At 38.0% G+C, this 17,954-nt stretch overlaps 1 protein-coding gene across 1 annotated transcript in view; it reads right to left on the reverse strand.

Annotated features, from left to right (window-relative positions):
• LOC135078189 (serine/threonine-protein kinase minibrain) overlaps window positions 1-17,954 on the reverse strand; it is a 139,022-nt gene that overhangs the window by 118,431 nt on the left and 2,637 nt on the right. The window lies entirely within an intron of this gene.

Here is a 17,954-nt window from a genome sequence, read left to right on the forward strand (position 1 = left end):
CGATTTGGAAAAAATAGGGTGTTGGATAGGCTGTTTATCGAGGAAGGCTTTAGGCTATTAACATCACCATACAGCCAATTGGAGCGGAGCAGTAAGGAAAAATGTTGCAAAAACGGGAAATATTGTTCAAACTATTTTCACGCGAACGAAGTCGCGGACACAGCTAGTCTTTGGATAAAATAGGCATACAGTCGACATAACATACACCACCAGACTGCATTTCTGTTGCAAATTCGCCCCTAATACAACAATATAAGATACCACAGTGTTTAGCTAGATGTCCTGTCGTGAGTACTTAAAAAGATGTAATTGATATTGAACAAAAGCAAAATAGGCAACATTTTGCTTTTGTTCCATATCAATCAGATCTTGGGTGAAAGATATTATTTATTTCTAGTTTAACTGCCGACCAGTCGGCTGTCTTCAACTTGATTTACAATGCCGCGGCTAAATGTATCCGAATAAATCCCTAAATGGTGTCATGCTGTGTGTTACTTTAATTATCCAATAAATCAAGTCATTTTATTGGTAAGAATTGTTGCTTTTGATGATTTAAATTCTAAATCAAAATATTTAGATTAGATTGAATTTACAAAGAGTAGAGCTCCTTTATTAAATCGATTTATGATTTGAATGAAACGAAATAGATCAATGTTTTGCTCATGATGAGCCTTTTTACGTAGGTACTTTTTTGCCTAAAGCGAATGCCGTGAAATAAAAGCTCATTTAGCCACTGAACCTAGCTAAATTTTTGCTTGATTACATCTAAAAATATTATAATGAATTTCCAGGTATCGTCCCACACTATAACTTCTGCGTATCATAATAACATTATTCGCTCTTTCTCTGAAATAAAATAACTAAGTATTAGGATTCACGTGACGATAACATGCTTAATAAATATAAATGTGAATTACATTGAGTACAGTTCACAGATAAGATTGTGAACCAGTTTTTAATGTCAACTTTATCTGGCGCCAAATTATAAACAATGCGGAGTTAGATAGATAATTTAATGTAATATGAATGATTTGAATACTACTACGTTGTATCAATCAACGTTTACATAACAATGCGATTGTCTTGTGTTTAAGAGATAAATGATTGAGTTCACCCAAAGTTATCGGTCCGTGTTAACAAACTGGCAACTAATCATTGCGGTCGTTAGGAGATTGTCCGTCGAGCGGGCATTTCAACCCACTTGATGTCATAATAGCCCAAATTGCCATGTGAACAAACTTTTTCACCTGTTCACCCACACATTGGTTATTGGTTCCATTTATGTTGCATATTAAACGCATGAGTCATTGGACGATTTTTATGACTAATATCTACGTCACGCCAATTCCGTGATGATTTCAGACAGCGATAATTATAGCAGATTTCCTTTTAAAATGTGGGAGAATGTTATGTTTGTTTTCCTATTCATTTTTAAAGTTTCACTACAAGCAGCGATTTCGCCATTTCGTGTTGCTATTACTTTATCTAAAACAAACTTTCCCAACGCTGCCTGTAGTCTCAGCTTGTTTGAAAGGAATATAGGAACGACTTGGTAACTACCGGTAGGTCGACAAGTTTTCGCATAGCAACGTAGGTAAGCAACGTTACTTGGGATGGATATAGGGTGTTTTATAGTACCTACCCTAAATACAATTTATTTAATTGCAGTAAAGCAAAATAAGATACCGAATCGCTTGTGAAGAATAAATTACACCACACATTAGTACCACAAAAGCTGGTTAAAAGAATCATAACGGTTAATAATGAACAATTTAATCAAAAACCTGAATTATCGTGACACAAATACCACCGATTCTGCGTAAAAGTGATTTAATGTAACACTCTCAATTTTAAAGTAAAACTCATCTGATGAAATGTTAAAGAAGCTGTACTGAATATCATTAAACCGTCGCTCAAACACGTAAATTGGGCACTCATTTTGCTTCAACACACATGGTAAATTCTGACGTTAACTTCGTCACGCAATAAAAATGTATTTCAGTGAGTGTAATTTTAAGTGCCCCGAGGAAATAAAACGTTTTCCGCAATGAGGATGCTTTAAAATATCCTCGACAACATTATGGGTACGCATTTTTTACAACTTGATCGGATAGTCGTTAATTTTTAAGCGCAAATGTTGATAAATTAATTGACACTCGTTCATTCTTGTTAAAATATTTACAAAGACAAATGAAAGTAAAAAAAAACAAGAACAGCTTCTGCTCTGATCGTCGATGTAGTTTCGTATTGTCAGTAAAAGATTTCCATTAAATTGTAATTACTAGAACGATTTCACGGTTGACATACATCCCGTAATTTTCTGTGAGTAAATAAGTAATGTGGAACATAACATTCGGTGTGTGTACAATTATACATTTCTGTAGCAAAATAAGGTCTATTACAATTACTTAAAATTCAGAAGTGTGTATTGATAAGCCGCAAACCGTACATACCAGAGTTAGGTACCCGTAACATGTTGAATTGCTGACGAAATAGTTCATAAGTACTTTAACCAGAGTGGAAACAACAACTGCCTCTAAGATATTTGTGTGTAGCCATGTAGTTGTTTGCCACCACATTTTGAACCATCTTATCAAACAACGGGTTAACCAATCAATGAACGTTTACTAGGTACTTGAAATTCAAAGGTCGCAGACAGTAAATTTCGTCATGTTCGTCTGGAAAAGGTGAAACATTTTACGGGGCTGTCTCAATGACTGAATTTGTTAAATTTAGAATCAGACGCTCGTAATTGGGCTCTATTGTGTCATCATATGACATAATTATAATACATATGACATAATTATAATACATTGATAAAGAAGAGTACTTCGACTTCAGTCTTCAATTACGTAAGGGTCTAGGTAAGAAAATAATATTTTTTCTGGGGTTGGAAGCAAAATATCCAGTGTTACATTTATTTATGTATTCGTGCTTCGATCGATAGTATTTTTTTAAAACACCAGCAACATTGACGCATTTTTTTGTGAAAACTAATTTGAACAAATCACACAATTCTTGCAGCAAATAAACTTTGTTCGAAGACTTGTATTTTGCCCGTAATCCAAGGTGTGAATGTGAACTTTCCCGAGGTCGCAGACAAGTTAATTCAGTCTTATTTATGTACCGTCTGGCAAAACGTGACATTTCATAATAAAATAGCGGCTCACTTGCCTCACTTATTTGTTTCATGCCGACTTTTGTGTAGCGAAGTTTGTTGAACGTCTCGAGAGTTCAAAATTAGTGCTGATTAATAAGTTTTGATAATTAGTAAGCACAAGATGTTAATACGCGCGATACTAGATTTTACTTTTAATAATATTAAAACAAAGTTCAATTACAAATGAAAGTTTATGATTTGGAAACGCGAATAAGGGTTTGAACTCCAAATGTTATAAAGTTCTGATTATAAAGCTATAACATATTATGTTGTCAACGCAGTTCCCAGTCATTGACACGCCTCAGTTGATTGAACTTATAAACATAAATTACTGCACCTACTGCAGAAAACACAACGAAATTACCAAATGCCAAAATGTAAAGGAATAAAAAAGAAAGTGAAATAACGCAACGGAATAAAATGTAAGTTATTTTTAGACGTAAACAATGTCCAAAAAGTATGACAAGTCTATAATCGTCAAGTGCGAAGGCCTCGCTAACAAGCAGCACATGCGCTCAACACGCGCTGTACTATCGTCATGCACACATGCGCACCGCGGGCCGCATGCAACTGCGTAGTTTGTTGTGAAACTGAAGCGCAATACTCGGTGCAGGAGGTAACGGTTTCAGAGTTGCGCGAAGTAAGTAATATTGACAAAGGAAAATTGATGTATTTGGGCGCCAAATGTAGCATTGGAATTAAAGTGGATGATCCGCCTTCTGACAATATTCGATTCCCTTCAAATTGATAGCATGCCACTGCCATGTTTTAGTCTTTTATGGGGAAAAAGGGATCTACAAACAAACCTACATGTAGGCTTTTTGACCACAGGTAAACATTATCATTCGAAAACCACAACACGAATACCTAAATGTTATCTATTGGATTGGGATACCCGAGCAAAATTCGGAGACGTTACCAAATTAAAATTTTAGATGCACTGTATACTGCAGTGCAATCGTTAGAGTATCAACGATGGATTATCAATATTACGTGATGAAAATACAACTGCCAAAACAATACAAAATTACAGAATAACCCAATTCCCAAAAGCACAGCTCATCAGCCCCAAACATACAATGATGAACATCCGGATAATACTGAGTTATGCAGAAGAAACAAGAATAGAACGTTCAAATGGTAACCATTTCTTAATCGATTCTAGTCTTTATTCCTATGAACACAAGATAACTAGGGTATGACTGAGCGATGCCGATTGAAAATCAGGCCGCATCCGCCTATTAGCATTATAAACGTACTAAGAGTTCCGTACGTTATATAACGGATACAGGTTAACCACTGTCTGTTTGTCGGTCTATCGCCCACTTTGATCTTAACTGGAAATTCTTAACAATCCAGTTAATTATTCTGAAAAGTTGTGTAGCCAGTCTGGGTTTAAAAAGTCTACCAGTGAATCACCATTATTGAAATCTAATTATAGTTCTGTACCAAAAAATATCTAGACGAAAAACGTGTTCAGGACAAAACGTTTTCGTTGTGCGTTCTCAAATAAGAGATCTATTTTTGAATGTCTCAGGAACATCGATACTCGTGGCGCTTGTTTGTCTATGGAAACAATACCGAATATGGAATTATCGGCACTGTTCTTTGTTGGTGTAATTACGCTACTGAATAATTAAGGGGCTTATAGTGGTGTAAACAATGTTTTACGTAGGTAAATACAACTAAATGTTTATTTTACTCCAGATAATACTATTTTGTTCACATTACCAAATTGTAAAGAGAGAATATTTCAGAAAACATAATATATTAGAATTGAAAATAAAATTTATTTCTGGTCCTTCGAGCCGGACATTAACACCTTATGCAAAGCTTATTTTATTATAGCATATTATATTCTAATTGAATGGTTGTCGCTTTTCATTGGTAATTGCACAAAATTATATGAGAAATAGCAATACAATTAAGAGTAAAAAAATACAAAATCATTTTCAAATGCGTCCACCCTAAGGACTATTCGGGCCAGAGTGCTTGGCGCGTCTGCGTTAACGGCGTCATAGAAAATAATGTAATACACAGACTAAATAAACAGTTAGTCAGCTGAGTGGTCTCGATAGAGCAATCGTGGGAGGTATGCGAAGTGACGACCCTCCGCTAGATAACTCGTCGCCGGAGGGGGAACCATTGTTTTATGGCGGGTAAACTAACGGCAACAATGTCAAAACCAAAGAAAGAGTGTGTAATTCTTGCGAAAAGAACCCCATAGGAAAAGATTTTTATTAAAAAAATTGGCAGATAATTTTGAACTGCTCGGTAGTTGTGGATAAGTCCGAACAAGTTGTGAAGAAGTGCGTAGATGACGTAGAATAATTTTCATTCACTGTACAATCACAGAATAGCTTAAATGGGTTTATTTATAGTTGACAAGTGGTGTATTATGTATAATTAATGTACAAATGATGTGGTTATTTTGGTCCGCGATGACGTGTCTGTCATAAATTTTTATGGCCGCAAAATGCCATGATGGAACATCGTAGAACATCAAATCACAGTTCGAATTTCGAACGCGTAGACTCGGCGGAGTCGTTAGGCCTCTAACGCTACGTCAGAGCCGTTCGGAACCGGCCGCGGTCCGGCCGACAACCTGCGTCAGGTATGCGAGGAATGCGACTAGTCGCCGGCGATTGGCGTGGGAGGTGCAAGATATGCTCACTGTTTACGAACCGCAATGCAGTTTTTAGTGATAACACCAACAAAGACATCTAATCTACTAAGGGACATATTTACACATAATATTTAGCTAATGATTTGGTACTTTTTATTTATTTAAAAGGACCCTTTGTTGTTCAAATTAAGGCATAATTTAAAACCAAAAGTATCATTTTATCTCGAAACTAACAGGAAAACTATTTGTAACACATAAATTCTGGCATAGAAACAGTGACGCTACAGTTCTATTAATAGTTAAACAATAAACAAGTCAAAAACGTAATGTATTTCGCGAAATTAAAACATTCCAAGTTTAGCGCCCAACTAGAATCAATTACCGCCATTATGTAAATACGTATCAGGTTTACTTATCACATTAGATTGAGATGATTGGATAATTAGATCATATTGGTGAGTAAGCAGTAATAGTACGTGTATGACTAATGTAATCACGACAATGATAATGTGATTGTTATGCCAATAAAGAAGTTAGGCTTGCAAAGCGAAGCAGTCATAGCACACAGTCATAATAATTGAGATTATTATGTAAGATGACAACAGACCGCGCGCGCTCAGCGCTGATTTGATAGCAACTCTTGAGACAAAGAAACAAACGATACAGCTGTAGCATTTATATTTTACCAAACGGTAAGAAAGATTTAATATCAAACAAAGTATTAGCCACAAAACAAAAAACCCAGTAAAAACCTATGTACGTTGTTAGTTACTGCCAACTGGTAACCGGCACAAGGCCAGATAAAAGCCATGGCCTGAAGTTTCAAGTAAATTCTACAACGAGCGATGGTTGTTCGATGCAAAGTAACTGCGTAATTCTCTGACCGAGTCTTCAAGGAATCCATTAAGACGGTCTCCTTGACGCATTCTGCTGGTGATGCTACTTAGAAACCAGTTTAGAAAAATAGAATCTACTATTGATCTTAATAATTACTTACTGTCGCCCGTTTCGTCTTCTGTCGGAGCTGACATCACTTAACAACACTAAACTGATATTTAAAAACACTATCACTAAACACGATTGTTGTGTCTTAAAACAAAAGAGCAATAAAGACCACACAAGTCGGATAGTTGATTATTAAAACAAAGGGGCACTTGTAGCATCCGTGCATTGGTAAAATTCATTTTGTTGTCGGCCGAGGCAAGTCAGCAAGCGCGCTCTTCAAGTTTTTTTGGTGTCTGGTGTTGGCTAGACATTGTGTTTTTACAGATTTGATGCGCAGTAAACGTTAGAGAATCAATCGGCTGGTACGGGGTATGTCCGCTTCGATGCCGGCGCGTCCTTGCGCGCGTCACCGCGTGTTATTGTTGTGAAACAATGTTTATACACGTGGCGTTGTTGATGCGTACTTGAGTTCGCGCCGATAAGGACGGTATGCCTGCGCGGACAGTCCGACACAACTAACGCGCTAACCCAGCGGCGACTAGTAATAACCGAGCGGAAGGCCACGTGATTCAGATGACAAACACGTCGATGGTAAACTCTGCACTGAGATCGAGTATACGTCGTAGACGTAAGTACTACGTCGTTTCGGTCGTGTCACAATGCCCCATCAATTGAAGTGTGAGTGGTGGAGTATTAAAAAGCGCAGGGCTCGCACCTAGTGCAGTCATATGCATAAAACTACACGAATTCCTTTTTTCCCGGTTGCTGCCAGCCACGCAATTTCTCCGATTGTATGCAAATCCTCGGCGCAAACAAAGAATGAAAAAGCACCGAGGACGCAGACGCTCGCCCGCACCACCTGTGTGCTCCCTTCCCGTCTGAGCTGCGGGAACTACAAGTAGCGACCGTTACGGCGCAATCCGGCGAGAGCCGCACCGTAAACAATCTCACCAGGATATTATTCCTAGATCTCATCTCTTTACATATCGACCGCCACCATCTTGTCGAGCACGCTTTTATTAGCAGTCTTCAACTGGTGAATTATTCAGCACGTTTTCTATTAAGCACTTAGGCAGAAGAATAATGCATCTAGCAGATTTTCATAGTGCCTGGGACGGTCGGGTCGTCACATAAACACACAGGGAAGTCGCCGAGACCCGATTTGCATCACCTTGGCCCGAATGGCACTCGGCCGGAGGAGAAAATACAATCGAGTGCATTTTAATGCGTCCTACCAATAAAGCGGCTTAAAAAACCCAATTAGCATTTAGAAAAATAAGTAAATGAAAATCATATCCGATTAGCAACAAAAATTCCAATCACAAAGCGAAACAAATTCGCATTCTTTGACTGATAACAATTGATATCAATTGGCGCCAGCCACAGTATTCCTAGAAACGGTTAGCAAAAGTAGGTAAAAATTGATAATGTTTGATAAAATGATCGATGTAATTTATCTGCGGTAGATAAAATCGATACTGCAATTTTATGGAATTCAGTTTGGAATAAACAATAATTTGTTGGGCAGTAAAATTGGTGGATTTTACAACTAGATGAGGATGATTGGTGTGTCTTTATTGTGTTGGTGTGAGAGGTGACATTGGCGCAGCGTTTTGGGTTTGCGAGGCCGCAGGACTGGTCCGAGTCAGGTTTAACGGCCGGCAGCCCGCCTGTCTGGCCGTTCACCCGGGGCCCGCGCGGGGGCGCTTCGGACGCGAGTGCGCGAAAACTGCGCGCCCGCGCCGCTATCGGCCGATACCTTCGAGTTTAGATGCACGATAGCATTGCGTATCACTGATATAATGTAAACAGAGTTATTGCGCTCGCGACGGTGGCAACAGCGCACACGAAATGCACGCTGACCTTTCTATGACGTGAAACGTGTGCCAACGTAATGAACTTTTTTATTTTCAACTAGCTGACCCGGCGAACTCTGTTCCGCCTTAAAGGCAATAAATAAGCCATCGCAATTTTTCCTTATTTGCTCACCGTTTAGACCTACCCTGGACTACGACAAACATTTTAAAACCAAAATCAGCTCAATCGGCCCAGCCGTTCTCGAGTTTTAATCAGACTAACGAACAGCAATTCATTTTTATTTATATAGATTTTGTAAAAGAAAACTGCAAATACAAGTTGAAATGCATATTTTACTACCTTTTATTTATGACAGTTAAGTGACCATAAAAGTATTAAATGATTTCTCAGAGATGAATTTAACTAAATTCTGTTCTTGTGAAATAATTGACACAAAACTTATCGAAGTTGTCTCAATTTAGTGTTTTATTGCTCAATTAACTTGTATTCATTTTTTTCTGTGCTCCAGATTCCTTAACCACAATAACCACATGGGTTAAATATAAATTGATAAAATATCCAAATGATTCATTATGCGGCACATTGCTTCAAGTTACTAATTGAATTAGTAAAAAATACGATTATGATAATTCGCACGTACCTTCGGAGGTCAATAAACTGAAGAAGGACACAAACACGTTATCAGTACCAACGTTTGGGAACTTACAAAGCGTAACAGTAGATGGCGCCACGAAAAATGCAAACTTTGCCAAAATACCTATGGGTCATTCCATGACAAATGTTACCGAGGGTGAAAAACTAAATATGTTCTATTCGCATTAAATCTGATGAATTTTGAAAGTAAACATTCCAAATTATAATGTGCAACAAAAAAAATCTGAAAGAAACAAGTAATTTTTAAGTTATTAGTCTTCAAAGTCTATACTTAAGTCAACTGTCTGAATGATCATTTTCTCTCTAATTATTGGTAATACGATTTTAAAAAAACTATCAATCTGTGAAACGTTTTGCCACTATATGATTCGAGGGTATTTATCATAGTATTGGTAGATAGCGTCATAGTCCCAAAAAAATGATAATCATCAAGTTTTAAGTGTGTTTTCTTGTTACTTCGGCGATGTAACACCCGAAACAGAAAAACAGGTACTTGTTTTATTATTGTACCTTACACATGGATTAGGGTAACAATATTTGGTAAAAGTAAGGTCATGGTAGTAATGATTTCAAATACTAACTAATATCTGAGCATGATACTAATTTAGTATGTTTCTTTCTTGATTAAAAACTGTAACACCCGAAACGTTTCGGGTATTACATTTTTATTTATATGTCGATATTGTGTGTATATTGCTTGGAGAAGTGAAAAAGTATTATGTACTGTGAGGGTCCTTTGACCTCCCACTAGCGCTGGCATCGGAAAAGGAGTCATATTTCTCAATTTAAGACTTTTTTGAAATGTCGACTTAACACTAAAATTAAGGTATTGCCAAAAAGTGTCGATGTTTGACATTTCCAATAAATATCGTAATTAAAAATTAAAGTAATGCTATTTCAAGCCAAAAACAATAGAAAAAGCTATATTCTGAGGAAAAATTAAACATGAACTTTGTATATTTTTGAAAAAAAGCTGCTTCGTAATTTCAAACCAGAATTCGCTCCATTTGTGTTTATTTGTTGTACTCCTTATTTTGTAGTACCTACAGACTAATAAAACACCGATTTTATCGATAAAACGCTTTGAATTTTCGTACTCGTAACACCCGAAACAAAACCATTGTAACACCCGAAACAAAGAAAAAATTTATAAAAAAATAGTAAAAGGTTTTATTTAACATTGATTGTATGTTACATGGTTTGTAAATTTCATACTTTAGAAGTCCTGTAAGTTTTAGGTATGATTCCTTAAGAAAATTCGCTAAATTTCGAGTAAATGCAGCAACAGTCAGAACATAGAGGCAAAATCTCGTAACGCCCGAAACGCACACTTTTCGACTTATATTTTCGTTATCCTACATTCTAAGCTGTACAAACTTTATTATTTAGATGAAACAACTAAAAACGGACAGATTAAGGCACTAACATTATTAAAATACTATTTCAAAATACATGAAATTGTTGAATATGTGTGTACGAACGTAACACCCGAAACGATGGAATGACCCCTATCTATCCAGCTACGAAGCGATTCTATGTTTGAAACGTGTCTCATTTTGCGTAATCTGCCTACTAAACTACTAGTCGACTATTGGAAATAACTTTATTTAGCTCACCCACGTAACTGAGCTGAATCTTCGGACTTGTTCTTGTGGAATTAAATAGGAATAATGATCAGATAAATATTCCTTAGTGGCCAATTCATAAATCTGGTAACAGATTTTTATGAGTGTATTTGCTGTCGTTTAATCATTGTGACCTTCGTCTGCCTTCCTTTGTTTTCATTGAGACCTTCAGCCAATACGACTTTTACAATATGCTTGAAAGCTGCACAAGCACATAACGCAAATCTTTCAAGCAACATCTTCACCGCTCATCTTGATTCGAGTATCACGTTGCCTCCGTAACTAAGGCAAGAATCAGTTGAGATATAAATCCACGGGCAATTTGCTTTGTTCAACGAGCGACGTAGACTTGCGTGGTGATCTAGTTAGCGGGGCCGGCAGTAACTGGGTGTGCAAAAACTACAGGTCAACGACGCGGGGCCCGATGGGGGTGCGAACCACCAAATTCGACATTAATCGCAAACTTAATACTTTATAGCACGACGGGTTTTCCTAGCGCTCTGTTGATGTTCTCTGTGCCAAAACAATTAGCGTGTGGCCATGGCAACTTTAGATATTTAGATTCTGACGTTGGGTAATCGGTGAAATGATGGTGAGATTCCTGTAGTAAAAGGCAGCTCTTGATCGAGAATAACTTATTTCCCTGGAGGTTCTCGAAGTCTTTGGGCGTCTTCGTTTCACCTTTTATCGGAAAATAAATTAAGCGGAATGTAAAGGCTGAAAATGGTTTCTAGGATATATTGGGGAGTCACATACAAGCAAAGCAACCATAGAAGTTCATTTGTATTCAATACTGAATAACTCTACTACCAAGAAGTGTTTGATATCCGGACTATATTATCAGTATCCCATTCATGTTAGAATGAGTAGAAGAGCTGGATAGAACGGAATACAACGAAATCGATTAGCCTCAAGGTTAAGGACAAAGCATTAATGAACCCAATGGCTACGAAATAAGGTAACCTCGACGCCAGCCAATGTCTGTCGCCTTTAGCAATAAGTTATTTTGTACAAAATATGCGTTGGAACTACGTGGAAATCTGAAACACGGGGTTGTTGTCCACATATTTACTTAGTTGTACATTTTACTTTAAATGTTAGGGACTTAGTTTTGGCAAAGTGCTTCATCAACCAATAATAAGGTACCAACATAGATCGTCAATTTAAATTAGTCTCATTGTATGTGCTCAGTACAACAGGCGTACCGTTAACTGAAGGAATGTCTGTGACGTTACTTTCCATACTCATTCAATTATTAAAATAACAGCACCGTTGGACGTGCAAAAACCTTCACAGCCGGTCGATGACACCAAGAGGCACTTTAGGGCTGGCTCGTCAGGCGTCACACTCCGACAACTTCGTGACTAATAAAAATAAGTTTTTATTTTCCTTCCAAAACTGTTGATAGGCGGAAACCACTAGAAATAATACTCCATTATAATGCCCCGGTGTTTACGATTGTGGAACTTACTTCATAATTTCAATAATTTTCTAATTAAAACAACAATTGAGTGAAAGTTAAAGTAATTATATGAGTATTGTGTGTATTTGAGAGTTGTTAGCTCAATAATCGCGGTACAAAGGGGTTTGTGGTGTACTACAAAGCGCGCTTATGATCTGTAAGCGAGACTTCGTCCAATTAAAATGCAAATTGTTGGTGCGCAATGAAATCGTGGCGGCTTCAGAAATAATGGGTCGACTCAGTACTCGCCGGAGAAATCTTAACAATTTGCATAGGGTACCTGAATGCCCACACAGCGCCGCCCGGCGCTGCCCACGCTTTGTCCAGGTGTTTGAACAAGCACCCTGAACAAATGATACTAACATTTTAATAACAACTCTTGTTTGAATGTTAACTCGAGTAACTTGCGGAACCTTTCCTGTAGTTTCGAGGACGACGTCCGAGAGCCGGCTTCGCTAAACGTTCGAGATTTCACTCGCAAAGCGCACCGAACATTTTGGTGGGGCACGATGAATTGTCGTTCCGCATTCCGATGTAAAATTCATTCACGAGTCGAAACGAAGTCGTCTAGACAGTGTGTCGGTGAAAGGTGACCATTCACCGGCCACAGCGAAGCACTCGATTCGCAGACATGGGGATAACTGGTTGACTGTGGAACACCAACCGTTAGCGAGTCGAAGACCATAAATAACACCACGATTCATTTTAAATAACTATCAGTCATCACACCATTTTGGCCGATCGTTATGACAAAACAATACTGTGCCAACTGCTTCTATGACTGAAAAATAATATTAGACACAAAATCCAATAATACATAGCGAATAAACTTTACTAACCGCAATGCTACTGACAATAAATAAATAAACAAACTCAATCCAATTAACCAATCAAACACAGTTTCGTCATCGCTAAGGAAACGCAATAAAGCAATACAAAATAAATAGCATGTCGCGATAAATCGCAAACACGAGTATCCCAAATCATAATAGATGACAAGATAATAAGAATTATTATATTCCGAAGTAGATAAAGCAAAATACTTTCCAAAGAGTACGATATTATCTACATAACGCCGCGTTGCACGAGCACTGGCTTAATGACAGAGTGAGGCCAGCATCCGCATAGCAACCAGCTTTCAGACAGTGAATGAAAGTTGATACGAAAAATGCGAATTCACCTATGGTTCCGGCATCGCCGTCGACCGTCGTAAATATTTGGCACTCCGACCCCTCCCGCCGTGACCCAAAGCCGCCACCATGTAATTTTCATTGCCATTCCACGGGCACCGAATTTTTAAAAACAACATTACAGCTCTGAGCAGTTTTTGTAACATTATGGCGCGGGGTGAATTCGCTCCTTGTACTAATTTATTCGAGTAAAATTTTGTTTCCTCGACCATACTGAAATAAATTAGCATGTTTTATTCTGAATTCATGAATTTCAAAGAGGTTGTTAACAAAATTGTCAGAGATCTTTATCCTTATTCTCATAAGTTAAAGAGATTCGGTCACAATTCATTAGTGACCACAGTAAAGACTGAAGAAAAAGGAGAGAGGCGAGTAAGTTATTACGCCTTTTCAGCGTGTAACTACATGGATTGGGGTGCAAATTAACAAGTAATGAGCTGAATTTATATGAAAGCAAGTGTTGTGGTTTTCAATTATGTAATAAAATACCGAGAAATTGCCCGGATACCCCAGAACTGGGTATTAAGAGCAGTATCTTTGTGTTATTTAGAACTCGCGAATGCAACGATCGCCAGTGTAGTGCCAAAAGCGTGGGAAGTGATACGGCGGGCTTTACCGGAAAATTGAATAAACGGATGGGTACGAGTTTCAGCAGCTCGTCACTCCAACGAATCCACACTTCTGTGCTTAGTAACAGGTTTTATCCACAGGATAAAATGTTAATAATGACAACAGTCTATGACTCTATGATATGTTAGAACGTGACTGTTAATCTGACCAAAATGGAAGGAAAATTGCAAGGAAATTTTTTATGAGTAGATTCAGGATCTTCGCGGCTTAGTGGACCCAACAAGGAAACTAAATTTTTTTTATTTAGTTTCATCTCAAGCGGCGGAGTGTAAAATATGTATGGGTTTTCATCGGGTCAGGCAGGCATTATGATAAAGTATTTTATGATATGATCCTTCGCGAATCGAGACGATAGAAATGTATGTGGTCTTATGCGACCGCTTGGTGTTCGATGGGTTAATAATATACAGAAATAATAGGTTTCCTTACATATCTGCAACTGTGATAATTTCAAAACGTATGTGAATATAGCCTCTTGATCACAATCACATCCGAATGAAATTTTATTTACGAACAATCATTCGTGTACAGTCAGGGCGGCTAAGCTATCTAAGTCAGTGAATCACCTAAAGTACAAAAGAAACATACCAGGCACGTGCACGCATTGTTAATACAAATTGAAATATATTGACAAATAATTTGAATAGGGACATAAAAGACGTATTACATCTAATAAAGCGTCAACGGCTGTTACACTTATCCTTGACTCATTTATAACTGACCACGCTCCAATGCTCATGGCTTGTAATATTGAATCAGTAACCTCAAGGACCCAAAGAGTTGCTACGCGTACTGACATCCCTGCATGTGTAACAGACCTCGAAACAACTGATTTCTCACCAGTCCTAGCCACCAACACTGCAACTGAAGCAGCTACTCTTTTGGTTGGTATTTTATCCGAAGTGGTCAGAAATAACACTCGTACACATAGGACTTCAAGTAGAAACCTTATCATCAAACCCTGGATTACGCCGGGACTGTTACGTTGTATACGAAATCGAGATAGACTTCACCATCAATCTAAGAGGGACCCCTATAACGACAACCTGAAAATCACCTACAGACGATATAGAAACTTTTGCAACAATTTACTTAAAAAAATTAAACGAGAGTTTGAAAGTGCAGAATTCAAGAAATACAGCAAAAATCCCAAAGCCACTTGGAATCTAATTAAATCAATCGCCAATTTGAAACAGACATCGTCAACTGCCACTAAACTGTTATCCGTAAACGAAAGTCCATCTCGCTCGGTAGATTTTGTAAACTCCTTTTTCGCTAATGTGGGAAAAAACCTGGCGTCCAGAATCGTGGCCACCAGACGTTGCCCTACTGTACCTGAACCGTCTTCACTAGCCTCACCCTCTGACTCCATGGCTGTTTTCACAACGGATAATAACGAAATTGAGTGTTTGATTCTTGGACTTAACCTAGATTGTGCTACGGGGTGGGACGGGATCCCTTCTAAACTCATCAGGGCCGCTAGACACATCCTGGTGCCTGTTATATGCCATGTTTTTAATCTTTGCCTCTTGACCGGTACTTTTCCTTCAGTTTTTAAAAAAGCACTTGTACATCCGATACACAAAAGTGGAGATGCGTCATGTGTTAATAATTACAGACCCATATCTGTGCTTACTATTTTGTCTAAACTTTTAGAGAAAATCATCAACAAAAGACTCGTTGCTTTTCTAACTTCACATAATATCCTAGCAGATAATCAATTTGGTTTCAGGTCCGGCAAAAGTACTGAAGACGCAGTACTGGCGTTAGTTGACGATGTGGCATCAAATTTAAATAAAAAATTAAAGACTATTGCTATCTTCCTTGACCTGTCAAAAGCTTTTGACACTGTTTCGGTCCCGATTTTGATTCAAAAGCTGGAGAGGATAGGTGTTAGAGGTTTGGCTCTTGACATCTTCGTGAGTTATCTAAGTGAACGCTCTCAGGTAGTAAAAATTGATAACTTTACCAGTCAAGATGTATGTATCACTTATGGTGTTCCTCAGGGTAGTGTTCTTGGCCCTACTCTGTTTTTAATTTACATTAACGACCTTTGTATGATGTCACTGGATCACTCCAGAATCATTACGTATGCTGACGATACTGCGATTTTGGTTCAGGGATCTAATTGGTCAGAAACGCGTACTCGTGCGGAATCTGCTTTGAAGACAGTCATGGAATGGTTATCAGTAAATTTGCTTACCCTCAATACTGACAAAACCAAATTTATAACCTTTGCTCCTAGACTTGCTTCCCAACCTGATTCTTTGTTTGATATAACTGCACACAAGTGTGGAATATCTGCTGTAAATGCGAGCTGCAACTGTGTAAGTATCTCCAGAACTAATAGCATTAAATACCTAGGCGTAATGATAGATAGTACGTTGTCCTGGAACTGTCAGATCACATCACTAGTTGCAAGGGTTCGAAAGCTGATTTTTGTTTTTAGAAACTTACGAACCTCAGCCAACTTCACCACCCTCAGGACTGTTTACTATGCTCTTGCCCACTCAGTACTGACCTACTGTATCACAGCATGGGGTAACGCTTGTAAGACCTCTTTCCTACGTCTGGAAAGGGCACAAAGAGCTGTCTTAAAAGTCATGACTCACAACCCCATTCGTTTTCCAACTGACGAACTATATGCTTTGTGTAGGTTACCAAGAGTAAGACACTCTTTTATCATGCAAACTGTACTCCGCAAACACGCTGGTCTGGTATTCGAACCTAACCGGGAAGAAAAGACCCGAAGACATGACAAAGTGTGCAGATTGGAGTCCTGCGTACTTGGAGTGGCGAGTCGACAATATCGGTTCCTGAGTCCTAAATTATATAATAAAATTAATAGACTTCTCAACATCTACAAACTTACCTTGCGTGAATGTAAAATTGTGATTGATAAATGGCTTCATACGCTCACTTATCAGGAGATTGAAAATTTCTTAAACGGGTAACTTGGGTTCCTTCTATTCTATATTATTAAAGCCAACACACTCTTACAACACACAAATACACACACCACACACATACACACACCACACACATACACACACCACACACATACACACATCACACACATACATACAGCACGCCTAAAGTAGTATGTTTATGGAATATTTTTTACGGAAGTGGGCGTTAGTAGTCGCACCACAGTTCTCTGAAACTATTGCGGCTATTATCGTACACGCTTTTTCATGTACAAATTTTCTTGTTTCCAATAAATAAATTTTGAATTTTGAATTTGAATTTGAATATTGACAAATAATTTGAATAGGGACATAAAAGACGTATTACATCTAATAAAGCGTCAATGCAGGAACCCATCTGTGAGGGTTGAACATAATTAGTCCGAAGATTAGGGGGTCGTCACCGTCCGTTAAACAACTTTAGGGCCGACGCTATGAACTGATAATAAACCACAAATTACGTCAATACAATTTTCTTCGCGACAACGTCGGCTACCGTATCATTAATAGCTGCTTTTCAACAAATTGCATGTTTGTAGTCCACCGTTATGTAAACTTGGTGATTGATGGTTCGGAATAAGACTCAAATGGACATAATGTCATAATAATATCCAATACAAAACGTAACAACGGAATTCAGTAATCATAAGTTAGACATTGTATTCATTCAGTGTTTTTGAATACATAACGACGACATTAATAAGTGGATATGAACTGAGCTAGAAAGAAACTTGGGTAAGCCAAAACCCAAGTGCAGTATCAAAACTTTTTTTCAACTTTTATTCATGTCTAATGTAGCAGAATTATATTTTGATAATATCGCATTATTTCTTAGTATAGATTGTCATTATAAAGTTTCAAAAAACACCGATGTAAAA

The sequence above is a fragment of the Ostrinia nubilalis genome, chromosome 14, assembly GCF_963855985.1.
Source record: "Ostrinia nubilalis chromosome 14, ilOstNubi1.1, whole genome shotgun sequence".
Classification (NCBI taxonomy): Eukaryota; Metazoa; Arthropoda; class Insecta; order Lepidoptera; family Crambidae; genus Ostrinia; species Ostrinia nubilalis.